Below are 16431 nucleotides of genomic sequence, written 5' to 3' on the forward strand. Positions count from 1 at the left end.
TCTTGCTCCAAAACTCTCTGGCTTGAAAGCGAGGGTCGAATGGTCCCTCTCAAAACGACACGCCAAAAACTTCAGTTGTGCCAGTCACTAGCCGTAGGGGGTAGTGCCATCGGTGCACCTCACGCGGTGCACTGTAGGCATTACTTAGGGTTCTTTGCAGCGTCCCTTCGGCTTCTGGCTGCAACCCATTGTGTTCCTTTTATTGTGCTTCCGTTGATATTCTCTTAATCCCATCTTACTTTCCACCCTCCCTAACGATTGTTTCATAGCGCAATTGCGAGGTTTTCCTCCCTTGACACCTTTATATTTTCCCACTCAGTTTCCCTTTCAGTGCTGAATAACCTCTTAGGTTCCACCGCTTGGCCTTTGGCATCCTATTCTTTCAAGTTAACCAGAGAAGGAAGACTGTAGTCTTATCATAAGTAATACTTTACCAAAGACCTTCAGTATTCTAGGAAGGGGTTGACTGGTCTTTAAAAAAAAATAAATAAAAAAAAATAATAAAATAAATAAATAAAAAAAAAATTGCAGCGAAGAATCTTTTGCTTGACAGCGACGGGTGTTGGAGGTGTTTATAAGAATAATACTCCACAAGCATTTAGTCTGCATTTGGAAGGGTGACTGTGGTCTCTATAAGGGATGTTACACTGACCGTTTTGTCTGGAAGGAAGAGGCGACTGTGGAAAGAATATCATACTAAACAACTTTTTTATTTAATTTATTAATTTATTTATTTTTTATTTTTTTTAGAGACGGAGTTTCTTTTGCATAAATATGCACTTAATTTTATTCTTTTAGTAGAGAGGGAGTTCTTTTTGAATAATATTAAACGAAAAGCCTTATATTGCAAAGAAAGACTGACGTTGGTCTTAATACAGACCACTGGAGAAAAACCCAGTAAGTGGTTATTTTCGTCAGTGCACCTTACGCGGTGCACTGCAGGCATTACTTAAGGTCCTTTGTAGTGTCCCTTTGGCTACTATCTGCAACCCCTTTAATTCTTTTGCCTGTACCTCCGTTCATATTCTCTCTCCTCCATCTACCTTTCCATCCCCTAACAATTGTTTCAATAGACAACTGAGAGGTTTTCCTCTTGTTACACCTTTCAGACCTCCTTACTGTTAGTTCTCCTTTCAGCGTTGAATGACCTCACAGGTCCCAGTACTGGGCCAGTGGCCTCAATTCTACGTTCTATTCTATTCCCATGAGCCGTTTCGAAGGTTGCGTCTCGGGATGAGCGTCGCTTCCAGATGCTTGAGATTTGTATCTGGCATCACTGCTAAGTCTTCAAGTTGGCTCCCGGAGAAGGAGGCCAGAAAATGCTTTCGGGACCGGATTGATGAGGCATTCGGGAACGGAATAGTTGTGATGGTAATTCTGTCCCGTAGTTGGTAGCTGTAGGAACTGCAGTTGCTGTTGTAGTTCTGCCATGATAAAGATTAATATAATTACAACAGTAGCAATTATTATTAAATATGTTTATGAGAGGGAGGCATTCATTTAGAGCATTATATTATTATTATTATTATTATTATTATTATTATTATTATTATTATTATTATTATTATTTAATTCAATTTTTTTTCCATCGTACTCCACTAATTCGACTGGGTGGTATTTGTAGTGTTATTATTATTGTTATTACTCATACATTCATATATTTCATATACTACTACTCTTCCATAGTGAATACTAGAATATTTGTTAAAACCAATATTTACTCTCCCCCCCCAAAAAAAAAAAAAAAAAAATGATTTACCCCCCCTCTCCCCCCCCCCAAAAAAAAAAAAAAAAAAGGGGGGGGCCTCTAGATTGTACCACTTGTGACTTGTTTTTTCCTGTTGGTAAATTTTGATCCTTACTTTGCTGTATTATCCCACCTGTTTAATATTGAATTGATTTATTTGCCTGTATTTCACGTCGTTGTTGATCCGTCTGTTGGACCTGTGGTATAATGATGTTCTTTTCATGACGCCGTTCATTTTGTTTATATATGTATTTGCAGTCAATGTGAATGCCCTGGGAGGGGTAGTGTCATCAGTGCACCTCACGCGTTGCACTGTAGGATGTACTAAAGGTTCTATGCAGCGTCCCTTCGGCCCTTGGCTGCAACCCCTTTCATTCCTTTTATCGTACCCCCGTTCACATTCTTATTATATCTGACTTTCCATCTTCTCTTAACACCTTTCTGACGTTTTTACTGTAAATTTCCCTTTCAGTGCTACATGACCTGATAGATTCCAGCACTTGGCCTTTGGCTTAAATTCTGTATTCTATTCTGTCCTATCTGCAGCGTCCCTTCGGCCCCTAGCTGCAACCCCCTTTCGTTATTTTTACTATACCTCCGTTCATATTATCTTTCTTCCATCATACTTTCCACCCTTTCTAACAATTGTTTCAACATTACTTTCAGCACTGATTGACCTCATATGTCCCACCGCTTGGTGTTTGGCCTAAATTATATATTCCAGTTCCATTTCAATGTTACTGAGAATTTTGGCGGATTCCGTAATTCTCTGTTTTGAGTCGCCAGAGAATAATTTCCACATTATTAATAACAATCTTAAATCTCTCCCTGGTGTATCATCCGTAATCATTTACAGATTTTATGATAATGATATTTTTCATAATTCATGCATAAAAATATATTCCAAATTCATGATTAGAAGGAGCACTGCGTAAACATATTTGTCCTATGTTTTATTATTTGTATTATTGGTCAATATCGGCCGTCAAGTTATCGTTTAAACTCGTAATGTAATTTCTTTATTAATTTCACTGATGTTACGTCAAACCATCACTTTGTCCGTCATCTGGAAGTTCAAACACAAAGATCAAACATTTAATGTTTATCTAAATTTTTTTTGTCTCTCATTCTGTGTGTATTTATGCGGACGTGCCTAAAAATTTGCTTTAGATTTTTGTGATTTCTTTTTTGGGGAGGAACAAGTTATTCCTTGTTTTCATGAATCGTGTGACGCCATTTGTTTGTTTGTTTGTTTTCCAGATGTGGGAAGGTAGCGGCTACCTAGATAGACGTGAGGCGCTGGTGAGTGTTGATCTCCTTCGCGGTTTTCATCCTTTCGTATTTATGCTGCGAGATTTCAGGGCTTTTTCTTGACTCCTCCCTTTCCCCCCCTTTTTAGCTTCTATTTCCCCCCTTCCTCTTCTCATCCCTTCGCCCCCTTCACCTCCACCTCCTCCTCCCACCTCCCCCCTGCCAATAATATTATCGCCAAACTCCTTATATTTTGCCTCTCTCTCTCTCTCTCTCTCTCTCTCTCTCTCTCTCTCTCTCTCTCTCTCTCTCTCTCTCTCCTAATGAAATTGCATGTTTACAGTCTCGTTATTATCTCTCTCTCTCTCTCTCTCTCTCTCTCTCTCTCTCTCTCTCTCTTAGACATAAGATTAGTGTAAGGAGCTGACAGCTACCTCATACATCAGACAGAGGCTTTGGAACCTTCTTAAATAACGCCGGGCAGATGCTTGCAGGTTCCGAACACCAGGATTGGAGGGATCCTGGGGAAACTGGAGATGCAGAAATGGAGTGTTGCTATTGTGCCCCGTTAAGCTCACTCCTTCGTGTAATGAATGACCACCCCTGCAACCACTACCCTTTGAGTGAAGGCTAAACAGCTCTGAGGTTGCGGAGCTTTTGTTGCCTTGTTGGAGTCGTAGCCAACTAAAAACCACAGACGAGGTTCTGTGACATTGATTGTGGAATTTCCTACCCATGGGGCCTGCTGGTGTGGCCATTCCTTGGGGATTTTCATGGTTGGAAGAGAAGCACTCAGGTCATAAGATTCTGGCTGTTCGTGGCTATTGGGAGTTTAGTCATTTAAGGGATGCTGCTGTTCACTCCTGGCGAAAAATCATTTGCTTAGGCTAATTGTGTTGCCCAGTTGGGAGCTGCGACACGTTTGGGATCGTCTAACAATAGGGAGACAGTATATGTTAGTGTGGCAGCGATAAAAGGTATCCTGGCGACGAACTATTGAAAACTGTCCATGGATAAGCGGATGCGGCGACTTGAGTACTCAACCAACCCCCCTTTTTCCTTTTCAGCTGGTCACAATAGAAAGAATACTGAATTAAAATCACAGGTAGAAATACTGAAACCAAGACACAAAGATGACTCAAGAAAAGTTATAAAGTACACGTGCGAAATGCAGTGTTAACAAGTGGTGCATAGACTACAAAGAGGCATGCACATCAAAGCTAGGTAGACTCGGTGTCTCTCTCTTGTCAACAAGAACAGGAGATAGCTAAACTGAGGAGGGAAGTAGACGAAATAGCAAAGGAACTAAAGGAGTTGACAAAAGGACAAACTCGAAGGCAAGAGTAGAGAAGACAGGATGGAAAAGGAAATTGGAGACCTACGAAGAGAAGTTACAAACCTTGAGAGAGAAAAACAGGAATTGAACAACGACATAGTAGAAAACGGAGAGAGTATAGTGGAGATTAGAAAACAATTGCTTAAGACCAGAACCTGAAATGAAACAGAAACAACCACTACACTAGGTACAAAGAAAGAAGCTTACAAGGATAAAAATGATGAATTCAAGAGAGCTGTTGGCAGAAGAGTGATAGCAGCCAGAAAACACAATTGCCCCCCAAAAGGAATCGACACAACGAATAGATTTGCTGTGCTCTCAGAAGCAGAAGAGGAAACCATCTTCATCGGAAACTTTTTAGTGAAAGATCAGGGCTTAAATTTTATGGCCAAAAAGAGAAGCAAGAGAAAAGTTAATTCTTACCCAGGTGCAGGAGCAAAGAAGATAGCCGAGGTAGTGAAAAAAATCAAGGTAAATAATAGAAAAAGTGCAGTCGTAGTGCAGAGAGGAGGAAATGACTTGTTTCTAAAAGACGGAGGAACTGGCCAGACAGAAGGTCTTGTAGCCACCTGACTAAATTGTAGAGAACATCCGAGAGAAAAGTGATAACGGCATTCTTATAGGACTTTTGCCCAGAACCAATGTAAGCCATTACTCCCTTAGCAAGGCAATTGGAATCAATGACAGACTGGAACTAATATGCCAAGAAAAAGGTGTTATGTTTGTAAACTTTTGGGACAGATTTATAGGGAATAAAAATCTATATAAAAGAGATGGAAATCACTTGATTGGGAAGGAGCAAAACTATTAGGAAACCTTCTCAACGAAAACCTCTTGAAACACCTCAGTGAACTGAACTTTCAAAGGAGGAAGTCAGGAAGCACCCAGAATCTGGTTAGTAATTGCACTGCAAGGCAACAGTGACAGTAAGGGAAACTAATAAAGCCACCGAGGACAAAAGAGAAGATAGAAAAGTCCCTCAGAGTGGAGCAGTTTAATGCACAATCAATTCGGAACAAAGTAGATCTGTTCAAAGCATGCATTGGTAGCAAGTGAGGAATTAGACATAATAGGTATCACAGAAACATGGATACAAGAGGCAACAAGAGATCTCGTAGGAGAATACCAGATAGCTGGATTTAAATGGTTAAAAAAAGATAGACTCAATAAAAAAAGGTGGAGGCGTTATGTTATATGTTAGGGACCACCTCAGTCCAATAGTGTAAAATTACAACCATGCCAGAAGTGATTGGCATCAATATAAACAGCGTAGGGAGGAAGATAACTCTAATACTAGTGTACAGACCTACCCACTAATCACGAATGTCGGATGAGGAGCCGTATGCACTAGTAGGACAAGAGAAGAACAAACTGCATAATAAAGGGAGATTTCAATGCAGCAGTACATTGGGACACGATGACCTCCGCATCAAACGTAGAAGGAAAGAGACTTTTAGATTTTGTAAAAAATGAATTCCTCCACCAATGGGTTGACAAACCCACAAGAGGAAACACCATACTAGACATCGTCCTATCAACGGAAGGTAATCTAGTATCTGACCTTTCAGTAGGTGCAAATCTAGGCAAAAGCGAAAATAAAATGATCTCATTTCAAATTAATGTTCAACATAAAAAAGAGAAGAAGATAATAATGAGATTAGACTACTGTCTACAAGACCTAAAAAAGCTAAAGGAGTATGTTAAAAATCTAGAGTACGACGAGAACACGGGCATAGATTAACACTGGGAAACCTTTCATGAGGAATACGCAGAAAAACGCTCTAGCCAAATACTAACAAATGGCAACCCTCAGCCATAGTGGTTCAACAGAGAAATTAAACATAAGATAAGAGAAAGAGACATTGGACAAATCAAGGAACCCACACCCAACACCAATGGAAGCAAGCAGGCATAAAGGACTATGTAGATTGGTGGACAAATTAGTAAGAAACGGAAAGATAAGTGAGGATGAGAGAGTTGCATCAGTTTGTAAAGAAAACCCAAATGAATTCTTTGCGCATGTTAATAGTAGGAAACCAATAGAAAATATAGCATAAGTCCCCTAAGGGACAATAGAGGTAACCTGGTGAACTTAGACTTGGAAAAAGCAGTTATTGAATAAGTTTTTTACTAGTGCTGTCACAATTGAAGACACTACCTCAATACCGGAACCTGCTATTAAATATGAAGGGGCAGAACCGTTGGACAAAATAATATTTACAGAAGAGGACATTAAAAACAAAGTAGACAAACTCAACAAGCTCAAATCTCCTGGCCCGGATGGGATTCATCCAAGAGAAATTGAAGAGCTAAAAGAGGAGGTAGTTCCTCACCTTTATAAACTCTACAGAAAAAGCGCTGAACAAAGAAAGGCACCAGCAGGACGGAAACTAGGTAATGTGCCCCCAGTTTACAAAAAAGGTTCAAGAGAAGAGTCGGGAAATTATAGACCAATCTGTCTAACGTTGATCGTTTGCAAGATTTTTTAGTCCATAATTGCAGATTAAATTGTGGATCACATAGAAACAACTTGTTGTTAAACAGCCAACACGGTTCCAGACAAAACAGATCCTGCCTATCGAACCTCTTAAAGTTTTTTCATAACGTGCTCGATATTTACGACAGTAGTAGAGCAATAGATATATTCTACTTAGATTTCCTAAAGGCCTTTGACAAAGTTCCACACAAGAAACTGATGACAAAAGTTAGAGCTTTAGGAATTGTAGGAGAAATAGCGAACTGGATTGAAGACTAGCTAACTTATAGGAAACAGAGTCGTAATAAATGGTGAAGAATCAGAATAGGCAGATGTAACAAGCGGAGTTCCCCAGGGTTCTGTCCTTGGCCCTCTCTTGTTCTTGATTTACATAAATGATACTGATGTAGGCTTAACTAGCAGGTTAACCAAATTTACAGATGACACCAGACTAGGTGTAAATGCAGCAGACCCAGATGCAGTGGAAAGTTTAAGAAATGCCCTAGTGGGAATGGGAGGGTGGTAAAAAAATGGCATTTTAACGTGGATAAGTGTGAAGTGTTACAAATAAGAACAAACAACCCTCAAGCCAGCTACATGCTGCTTGAGAATGGAATAAATAGTGTAGAACAAGAGGAGGACCTTGGAGTCATTATTACCAAGGACTTAAAATCCACAAAACAGTGCACCGAAGCTGAAAAGAAGGCACAGAAACTAGTGGGATACATAAAGAGGCAGTTCAAATACAGTAACAAGGAAACGGTGCTGCAGCTCTACACATCAATAGTTAAACCTCAACTTGATTTTGCTGTACAGTTTTGGTCACCAACACTAAGAAACGACAAATAGTTTAGAAGGGGTACAAGCAAGAGCCACAAAGTTAATTCCATCCATCAGGCAAATAGGTTACCGAAGAAGACTAGAGAGCCTGAACATGTATGGCTTAGAAACACGACGATTGCGAGGACAACTAATTGAAACATTCAAAATACTGAAAGGCATAACAAAAGTAGACAGTAACCTATTAACATTAAACGAAAACCAGACAAGAAATAATGGATGGAAACTAGAACTGAAGAGATACAACACATCCCATTGTGGGAACTTCTTTACATACAAGATATGTGACACCTGGAATAAACTGCCACCAGGAGTTGTAAACAGCAGTAGTGTGGAAGAGTTCAAAAGAAAGCTAGACAAAATCATTAGGATACTGTGAATGCACAGTAAAACCTGTTCCAAGAGAGAAGTGAGCACACGATGTCTCCTCGGATGGACTAACAAGTCTTTGAGACATCCTAATCCTTGTAACTCCTTGTAACTCTCTCTCCCCTCTAGTGAAATTTCATGCACGCAGTTTTTAAATTATTTATTTCCTCTCTCTCTCTCTCTCTCTCTCTCTCTCTCTCTCTCTCTCTCTCTCTCTCTCTCTGTCAATGAGGAGGATTTCCTAAGAGATAAATGGCATTCATAAACAGCACCGAGATGGGGCAGATGAATATCGTCTCGTAAGTGTATTTCCTCACTTCCTTTATCTCGATGGATCGGGATTTGTCGGAGACGTTTAATACAGGGCCAGATCCAGGTCGAAAGAGCTTTTCTTTCTCCTTTTTTTTTTCTTTTTTTTTTTTGTCTGTCAGAGTGGGGCTTGTGGGGAGGGCTTGGTAGGTTATTGGTTTCGGTTGAGAGAGAGAGAGAGAGAGAGAGAGACGAGATAGAGAGATTGAGAGAGCGGAGACGGGAGAGGGAGAGCGAGAGAGGTAGATGGACGGAGGAAGAGAGAGAGAGAGAGGAGAGAGAGAGGAGAGTTCGTTATGAAAGAAAAAGAGAAGACGCGAGAGAGAGAGAGAGAGAGAGAGAGAGTTTCGTATATGAAAGAAAAAGAGATGGGAACGTCTTTGTGTGTGTGTGTGGAGAGAGAGAGAGAGAGAGAGAGAGAGACAGAGAGAGAGATGCAAGTATATTTATGTAAGAGAGATAGAGAGAGAGAGAGGAAGAGACAGATAAAGTGTGTGTATGTTTGAGAGATACCCTTGTGTTTGTTCGTGTGAGAGTCTGCCTGATTGCTTGCACGTTAGAGAAAGTGTACACCTGCATGATTGTGCGCATGTATGTATTTGGAAGTTTGTACATGCATAAGTGCTTCCTTGTGCACTTTACTTGCCATGTGTACCGTCGTATGTATGTATGTATGCTTGTACGTACATGTATATTCCCTTATAAATAATCTGTGTGTGCGGCACATATTTGTGTGTGTGTTTGGAAGGTGCGAGGGCCCACCTCACTCCGGGCTTGGCCGGGGGTGTGGCAGGCAGGAGGGCGGGAGGGTGTCTGTGGGCGGCCGGGCGTCCTGTTTATCTGCACGATGACACAGACGCTTCGACTCAGGTGTGTAATTCAGGAGGCACAGGTCCGCACCTGCAATTACGGGCCCCAGACAATGGGCGCCTCGTTTGTACAGAGTCTAGGCCGCAGTCCCTCGCTAATGGAGACTCCGATCAAAAGCGCTGATAGGGACGTCCCACTTACGCCGTCCGAGGAATCGGGGGAGGAGGAGCAGAAGGAGGAGGAGGAGGAGGAGGAGGACGTTTCACTTAAATCGTCTTTGGAGGGGGAGGAGTGGAGGTTGAGGGAGGAACACGGAAGCCCCCCCCCCCCCCCCCCCCCCCCCCCTCCTCCCCGCTCTTGAGGGGAAGTGTAAGACAGCAAGAATAAGAAAAGAAGAGGAGTGAAAAGTGGAATTTCTGAGGTAGATGTGAAAGAGGTTGGTAGGGAAGAACCGTCTTTGTGGGAATTTGTCATATTTATGATGATTCAGTTAAAAGTACACTGCGATTAGTATTGCAATTGAAATATGATGGCATTCATGCAAACGCGAGGGTAGCACCTTCAGTCGCCTTATAAAGTTGCAAACAATGTTTCATTGTGTTCAACTGATGATCACTTAGCAATTTCAATCACGCTACTTTGATTGTAACATGAACCAGACTGCTGATGTTTGTTGCAAGTTTTTCTAAGTGATTTCTTTGCCTTGCTCAACCCTCATCTTCCATCAGGACTGACGGTGTATATATATATATATATATATATATATATATATATATATATATATATATATATATATATATATATATGTATATGTCACCAGCTTGATTGCTGAAGCTCTCATTGAAGATTTGGTTGTTTCGCGGTTTTGTGATTTAAACAGAGTAAGACTGAAATATGGAAGTTCAAGAACTCATGAAATGCAAACATTCACCTCACTTCCCATATAAGAAGTTATGACCTACAGTTTCATTTAGGGCGATTTTTTTCTCTTCATAGTTTTGATGATTCGATTTTCAGTACCTACGTTTGTTTCATCTTGACGATATCAAATCTAAAAACTCACTGGGATGTGTAACTGTTTTAAATATTTTCACTTACTCGGGGAGTAAACCTAAAACCTATTTTGTTGTAGTTGGTGGGGGTGGGGGGAGGTTAGGAAAGGTCTATGGAAGAGTCTAAAAAGGTCTGAAAAAGGTGTATCGCGTTGAGGTAGGGATAAAGACATTTTAGGATAGGATTTTTATCATTTATTTATTAGATTGAACATGAAAAAATGTATAATGTGAATGTTAATCGGTACAGAAAAGTCATTTCTACTGAAATACAGTGTTTAATTTTCGTTGGTGAAACGAGGCTCTATTTGACCATAAATTTTAGCGCATTTCCATTTACGTTGAAAGTTGGAAATATTATATTTACAACTTAAGCGTGAGGGGAAAATCTTGCACGCGTCCCGAGTAAGCTGGAGGTCGGATCTCGCCTCGTTAGCCTTTTTACTTTACTTCCACTCCCGCTTCCTTACTTCCAGCTTGCTGGCCAACCACTCCAACTCCCTCTTCTCACACTGACTTGAGCGCTGAATGGCTCTCAAAGTACCCAAGTGATCGGCTTTGTAGCCAAAGATACAACAAATCAGATCATCTTCCTCATTTATAGTCAATTCTTGATGTCTCGTAATATGAAGATAAAGCACTTTTACTCTGGAAGTCCTATATATATATATATATATATATATATATATATATATATATATATATATACATATATATATATATATATATATATATATATATATATATATATATATATATATATACACACACACAGATACCTGACCCATCGAAATTTTCATAAAGATGAAAGAGGTAATAAACAGCTTTGTATATATAAACTATCTTGATTCCGTCGCAGGTTAATGAAGGGACGGATCGATGGTCCGATAAATGAACCCACACTTAATTATACTTAATCAATAGACGCTTAAGCCTTTGACCACAAAGAAGAAATAGAATGTTATATGATAAGTAGCTTAAACAATTATTCAATTATTTGATAGACGCATAAATGTGCTGTTAATGAACAGAATAATGTAAATATTGTCAACTTTATTTTTTTTTTTTTCATATTTGAAAAATACATAAAGGATTCCATCAATGTAAATACACGAAATATCTTTCTAACAATCTGCACACACACACACACACACACGCACGCACGCACGCACACATACACACACACACGCACAAACACACACACACACACACACACACACATATATATATATATATATATATATATATATATATATATATATATATATATATATATATATATGAACACGTCTTTGTAAGCAAAGTGACCCATAGAAAAAGTGAAACAGGGTTATATTATCTAATAGTTTCGACTTTAAGCTTTCAAGATTAGAAATTTACAATAAACATGTATAGTTCCTCGTTGGACGAGTGGTTTTCGCGCTCGGCTCCCAATCCAGTGGTCCGAAGTTCGATTCTCGGCTCGGCCAACGCGGAATCAGAGGAATTTAGTATTTCAGGTGATAGAAATTAATTTCTCGATATAATGTTCGGATCCCAGAATAAGCTGTAGGTCCCGTTGCTAGGTGACCAATTGGTTCCTAGCCACGTAAAAGTATCTAATCCTTCGGGCCAGCCCTAGGAGAGCTGCTAATCAGATCAGTGGTCTGGTTAAACTCGGATAGACTTAACTTTTGACAATAAACATGCAACGGTGACACGTATTATACAAACCCCCGCACGCAAGGTCCTTTAAATATTTATATTTAAAGGGCCTTGCCCTCACGTGATGCACTGTAGGCATTACTAAAGGTTCTTTGCCGCGTCCTTTCGCCCCCTAGCTACAACACCTCTCATTCCTTTTACTGTACCTCCATTCATATTATCTTTCCTTTTACTTTCCACCCTCTCCAAGTGCAACTGCTTCGAGGGCTTCCTCCTGTTACATCTTTGGAGGCTTTTTACTCTCAATTTCATTTTCAGAACTCATGACCTCGTAGGTCCCAGCTCTTGGCCTTTGGCGTAAATTTTACATTAACTTCCATTTAACAGTAAAAATAACGTACAGGAGGTGTAAACAGCATGCGGTGGAAGTATCGTGCTTGACTGTAAATATTGTGATTTACAGTGATTTACAAGTCTTGTTTTTGGCCCTGTTTGAGTTTCTAACTGCAAAGGTAGATCTTTCTGTTGTTATTGGGGTCAAAGCGCTTATACATTCATTCGTATTTGCGCATTTCACGTCTCTGTAAAGAAAAGGACACTTCACGTCTCATTAAGTAAAGTAGCCTACATCTGGCGTTTCTGTTAAGAAAAAAAAAAAAAAAACTTTTTGTCTTTAAAAAAAAAAAAAAATTTTTATGTCTTTAAAAAAGTACACTTCACGTGTTTGAAGAAAATTACATTTCGCGTCTCTGTAAAAATAAGTACATTTCACGTCTCCAAAAGAAAAAGCACATTTGCGTTTCTGCAAGAAAAGTACATTTCGCGTCTGTCAAAAACATACATTTTGCTTTTTCTATATAAAAAAAAGTGCACTCCACTTCTCAGTAAAAAAAAAAAATTGCATTTCGCTTATGTGAAAGAAGTACATTTCACGTCTCTGTAAAAAAAAAAAAAAAAAAAAAAAAAAAAAAGATAATACATTTCGCGTCACTGTCAAAACATTAAATTCCACGTCTCTGTAAAAACAAGTACATTTCACGCCTGCAAAAAGAAAAAAGAACATTTGGCGTCAGTGGAAAAAGTGCAATTCGCGTCTCTGTAAAAAAAAAATGTATATTTCATATCTGCCCTTCTCCCCCGCTCCTCCAAAAAAGAAATCAAATTTACTCATTACCAGACCGAGATTCATATACGTATGAAAAACTTTGTTTTGTAAAACTAGACTCGATTATATTTCACCACGACATATTACATAGAGTACGAACAGTTTTTAGCCCCTTATTCAGTTAATACGTAACATGATTGTTTCTTCCGTATTGAAGGTAAGTTACACTTTTATCTACTGGATATCTTATGCATTTATATATTGTTCAGATCTCGTTTTCAATAGAATGGTCAGGTTTCGTTTTCGATCATGTTCCTGGTGTTACAAACCGGAAAGAGTATATGAATAATCGGTGCGTTTTGTATAGCAGGGTAAACCTGCTTCTCCTGGGCGTTCACTCTGAGTTCACCTTTGGAAAGCCTTCAGACCTCCGTTTCTAAGAAACAGCTCAGCTGCCATGTGAAAGACCACTGAATCTTTCTAAAGACTTCACCCAAAGGACCTCGTGAAGTTGTAGATGTATTTGGTTGTGCAAATCTGTCCCCAGAAGAGGTTACAGTCGTCTCAGTTTTGAACTGTCCTATTTATCTTGACCCTGAAAGTGGTGGTTCAGTAACAATAATTCAGTCCAGCTGGAAGAACAAAGTTTAGCATGCATCACTGACATTTAGGCTCGATTGAACCATTTATTTCAATCCTTACAAATGTTAAGAAATGATTTAAACCTGATGTTTTTACTAGATCCACCTTCAGTCGTCGGATATTGTGCTTTGGAGCAGAAGCTTAGGCAAGATGTATGTGAGACCAAGGTGGACATAACTGTCCCGTCGGCCTTCAATTGGCACGTATGACTTTTTTTATTTTTATTTTTTTATTTTTTATTTTTTTTTAGGAGACCTGAATTTGGGGCACCTCGGTCTGGACAAATATACCATTTACTTTTGCCCGCTTAGTGCGTCCAAAACTGCTTTTTTTTTACTTTGGTCAAGAGGATCCTTTTCTCTCTACTAAATTGTCTTCCATAAGGCAAGGTAAGGGAGCCTTACAGGTATATATATATATATATATATATATATATATATATATATATATATATATATATATATATATTTATTTATTTATATTTATATACATCGAGCTACAAATGTCATTTAATATACAATTCGCTCTACCTCGGAATTAATATATTTTCATATATGTTAACCGAAGGGGAATTTTTTAGGTAATAACAATTTCGTTCTCTCGTGGTGTCAAACCAGCGCCCAGCGGACAGAGGCGAAATCAGGACTTCAGTTATGTTACCGACTGGGCCAACAAGTGAGGTATAAGTTGATACCGATTCCGACCATACAAATCTCTGACGAACTCAGGTATTTGTAATTAGAATCGATATCCTACCCCCTCTGTCATGTTAACGAAGTCGTACGTTTGCCGCACGTAGCCATATTATGAATTTTTATCACATCTCCGTGATTCATACACATACTACACCGAACTACAAATGTCCTTTAATATACAGTTTGTTCTACCTCGGAATTAATATATTTTTTATATATGTTGACTGAAGGTGAATTTCTTAGTTGATGATAATTTCGTCCTTTTGGTAACAGTATCAACTTATACCTCACGTGTTGGCCTAGTTGATAACTCGCTGATGTCCTGATTTCTCCCTAGTCCGCTGGGCGCTGGTTCGAACCCACGAGAGGAGGAAATAATTATTATCGACTAAAAAATTCCCCTTCGGTTAACATACATGAAACTATATGAATTCCGAGGAAGAGCGAATTGGATATTAAAGGACATTTGTAGCCCGACGTTTATATATGAATCACGATGATGTGATCCATATACACTTACACGTGTGACTACCAACCTCCTCCTAACTCGAGTGACTTCGGTAATGTATAAAGTAGAAATCAGGTAATGTATAAAGTTGTATAAAGTAGAAATCTGAGTCGCCCAGGCCCGTAGCTCGGAGAGCACAAAACTGAGGCTCTCAAACTGCAGCACCGCCGTGGATGCCTAATTCATGAGGTTATTAATCGCTCGATCTCCATTCCAAATTGAGCGAGAATTTTCTACCCCCTAAAGGTGGCGTTGCTAACACGATTTGAGGTAGAAATTCCCACTCGGCGTGAAGGCCGTTAGGTGCTCTATGCACAGTAAGTGTATATATAAAAAAATATATAGGATATATATATATATAGTATATTGATATATATATATATATATATATATAATATATTATATATATATATATATATATATATATATATATAAATAATATGTATGTATGTATGTTGTAGTATATGTGTATATATATATATATATATATATATATATATATATATAATATATATATATATATATATATATATATGTATATATATAAAATATATATATATATATATATATATATATATATGTATGTATGTATAGTGTATATATGTATATAAATTTTATATATATATATATATATATATATATATATATATATATATATATATATATATAATATACATATATATATATATTTTATATATATATATATATATATTATATATATATATATAATATATATATATATATATATATATATATATATATATATATATATATATATATATATATAAGGTCTAGGCATTTCAATCTTTTAGTGCATTGATTTATAAACTTCAGAATCTTAGAGTGGTGGATATGTTTAAGGATTACTTCAAGATTTCCTTAAAGGTATGAAACAACGAATTGCTGTGGACGGGATCAGTTGTGAACCAAGACTTATTTTGTCTGGAGTTACACAGGGCAGTGTTTTGGTCCAATGTTATTTTTAGTGTATACAGGTAATAAGGTTGTTGGGCTGGTAAACGAGATTTTTCAGTATGTTGGTGATGCAACGCTTGTGAATGTAGTAAAGTCTCCACTTATGATTAATGAAGCTGCCCTCATCCTCCATCGGGACCTGGATCGTATCAGGGAATGTGTGGTCGGTGATCTCCTATGAGATTGAACTCCATTAAACAAGAAACCACCATTGATTATCAGATCTCGTACAGATTTCCCACCTCTTCATTTATCCCCTTCATGTGGATGGGGCTGGATGAATGCGTCTGCAGCTTTATTCAAGATAAGATGTGACTTTTGACTGACATCTTACTTACTTTTGAGAAACATCTAATGAAAGTTCAGCAGATTCCCCACGAAAGTTGGGTATTGTTCGCGAGGCCTCATATATTTATAACAGTGATGAAATCAGTGCAGCCCGTTTTCGGTCATTTGTCCTTCCTTGACTAGAATAATGTTCTCCGGTGTGGATGCCGGCTTCTGCTAGAGATCTATTTATTTTAGTTAGTCATTCTTGGCGGTAGATTACTGTTTCCTAAAGGTGCGTTCACACGGCCGAACAATGCCCGAAGGACAAACATTGTTGCCATATCAAAGGCGAAGCAGGATGACGTCAAAAGCGTTGAAACGAGGGAAGTAGATCTGGCAACA

General features: G+C 38.5%; 1 long non-coding RNA gene across 1 annotated transcript in view; it reads left to right on the top strand.

The window, feature by feature from the left end:
* The window catches only part of LOC135214479 (uncharacterized), a 392113-nt gene that overhangs the window by 75615 nt on the left and 300067 nt on the right, over positions 1-16431 (top strand). Inside the window, exon 2 of the long non-coding RNA XR_010314352.1 lies at positions 3008-3049. This is a non-coding gene — a long non-coding RNA (uncharacterized LOC135214479). The remainder of the gene's footprint in view (positions 1-3007; positions 3050-16431) is intronic.

The sequence above is a fragment of the Macrobrachium nipponense genome, chromosome 45 (assembly GCF_015104395.2).
Source record: "Macrobrachium nipponense isolate FS-2020 chromosome 45, ASM1510439v2, whole genome shotgun sequence".
Lineage (NCBI taxonomy): Eukaryota > Metazoa > Arthropoda > Malacostraca > Decapoda > Palaemonidae > Macrobrachium > Macrobrachium nipponense.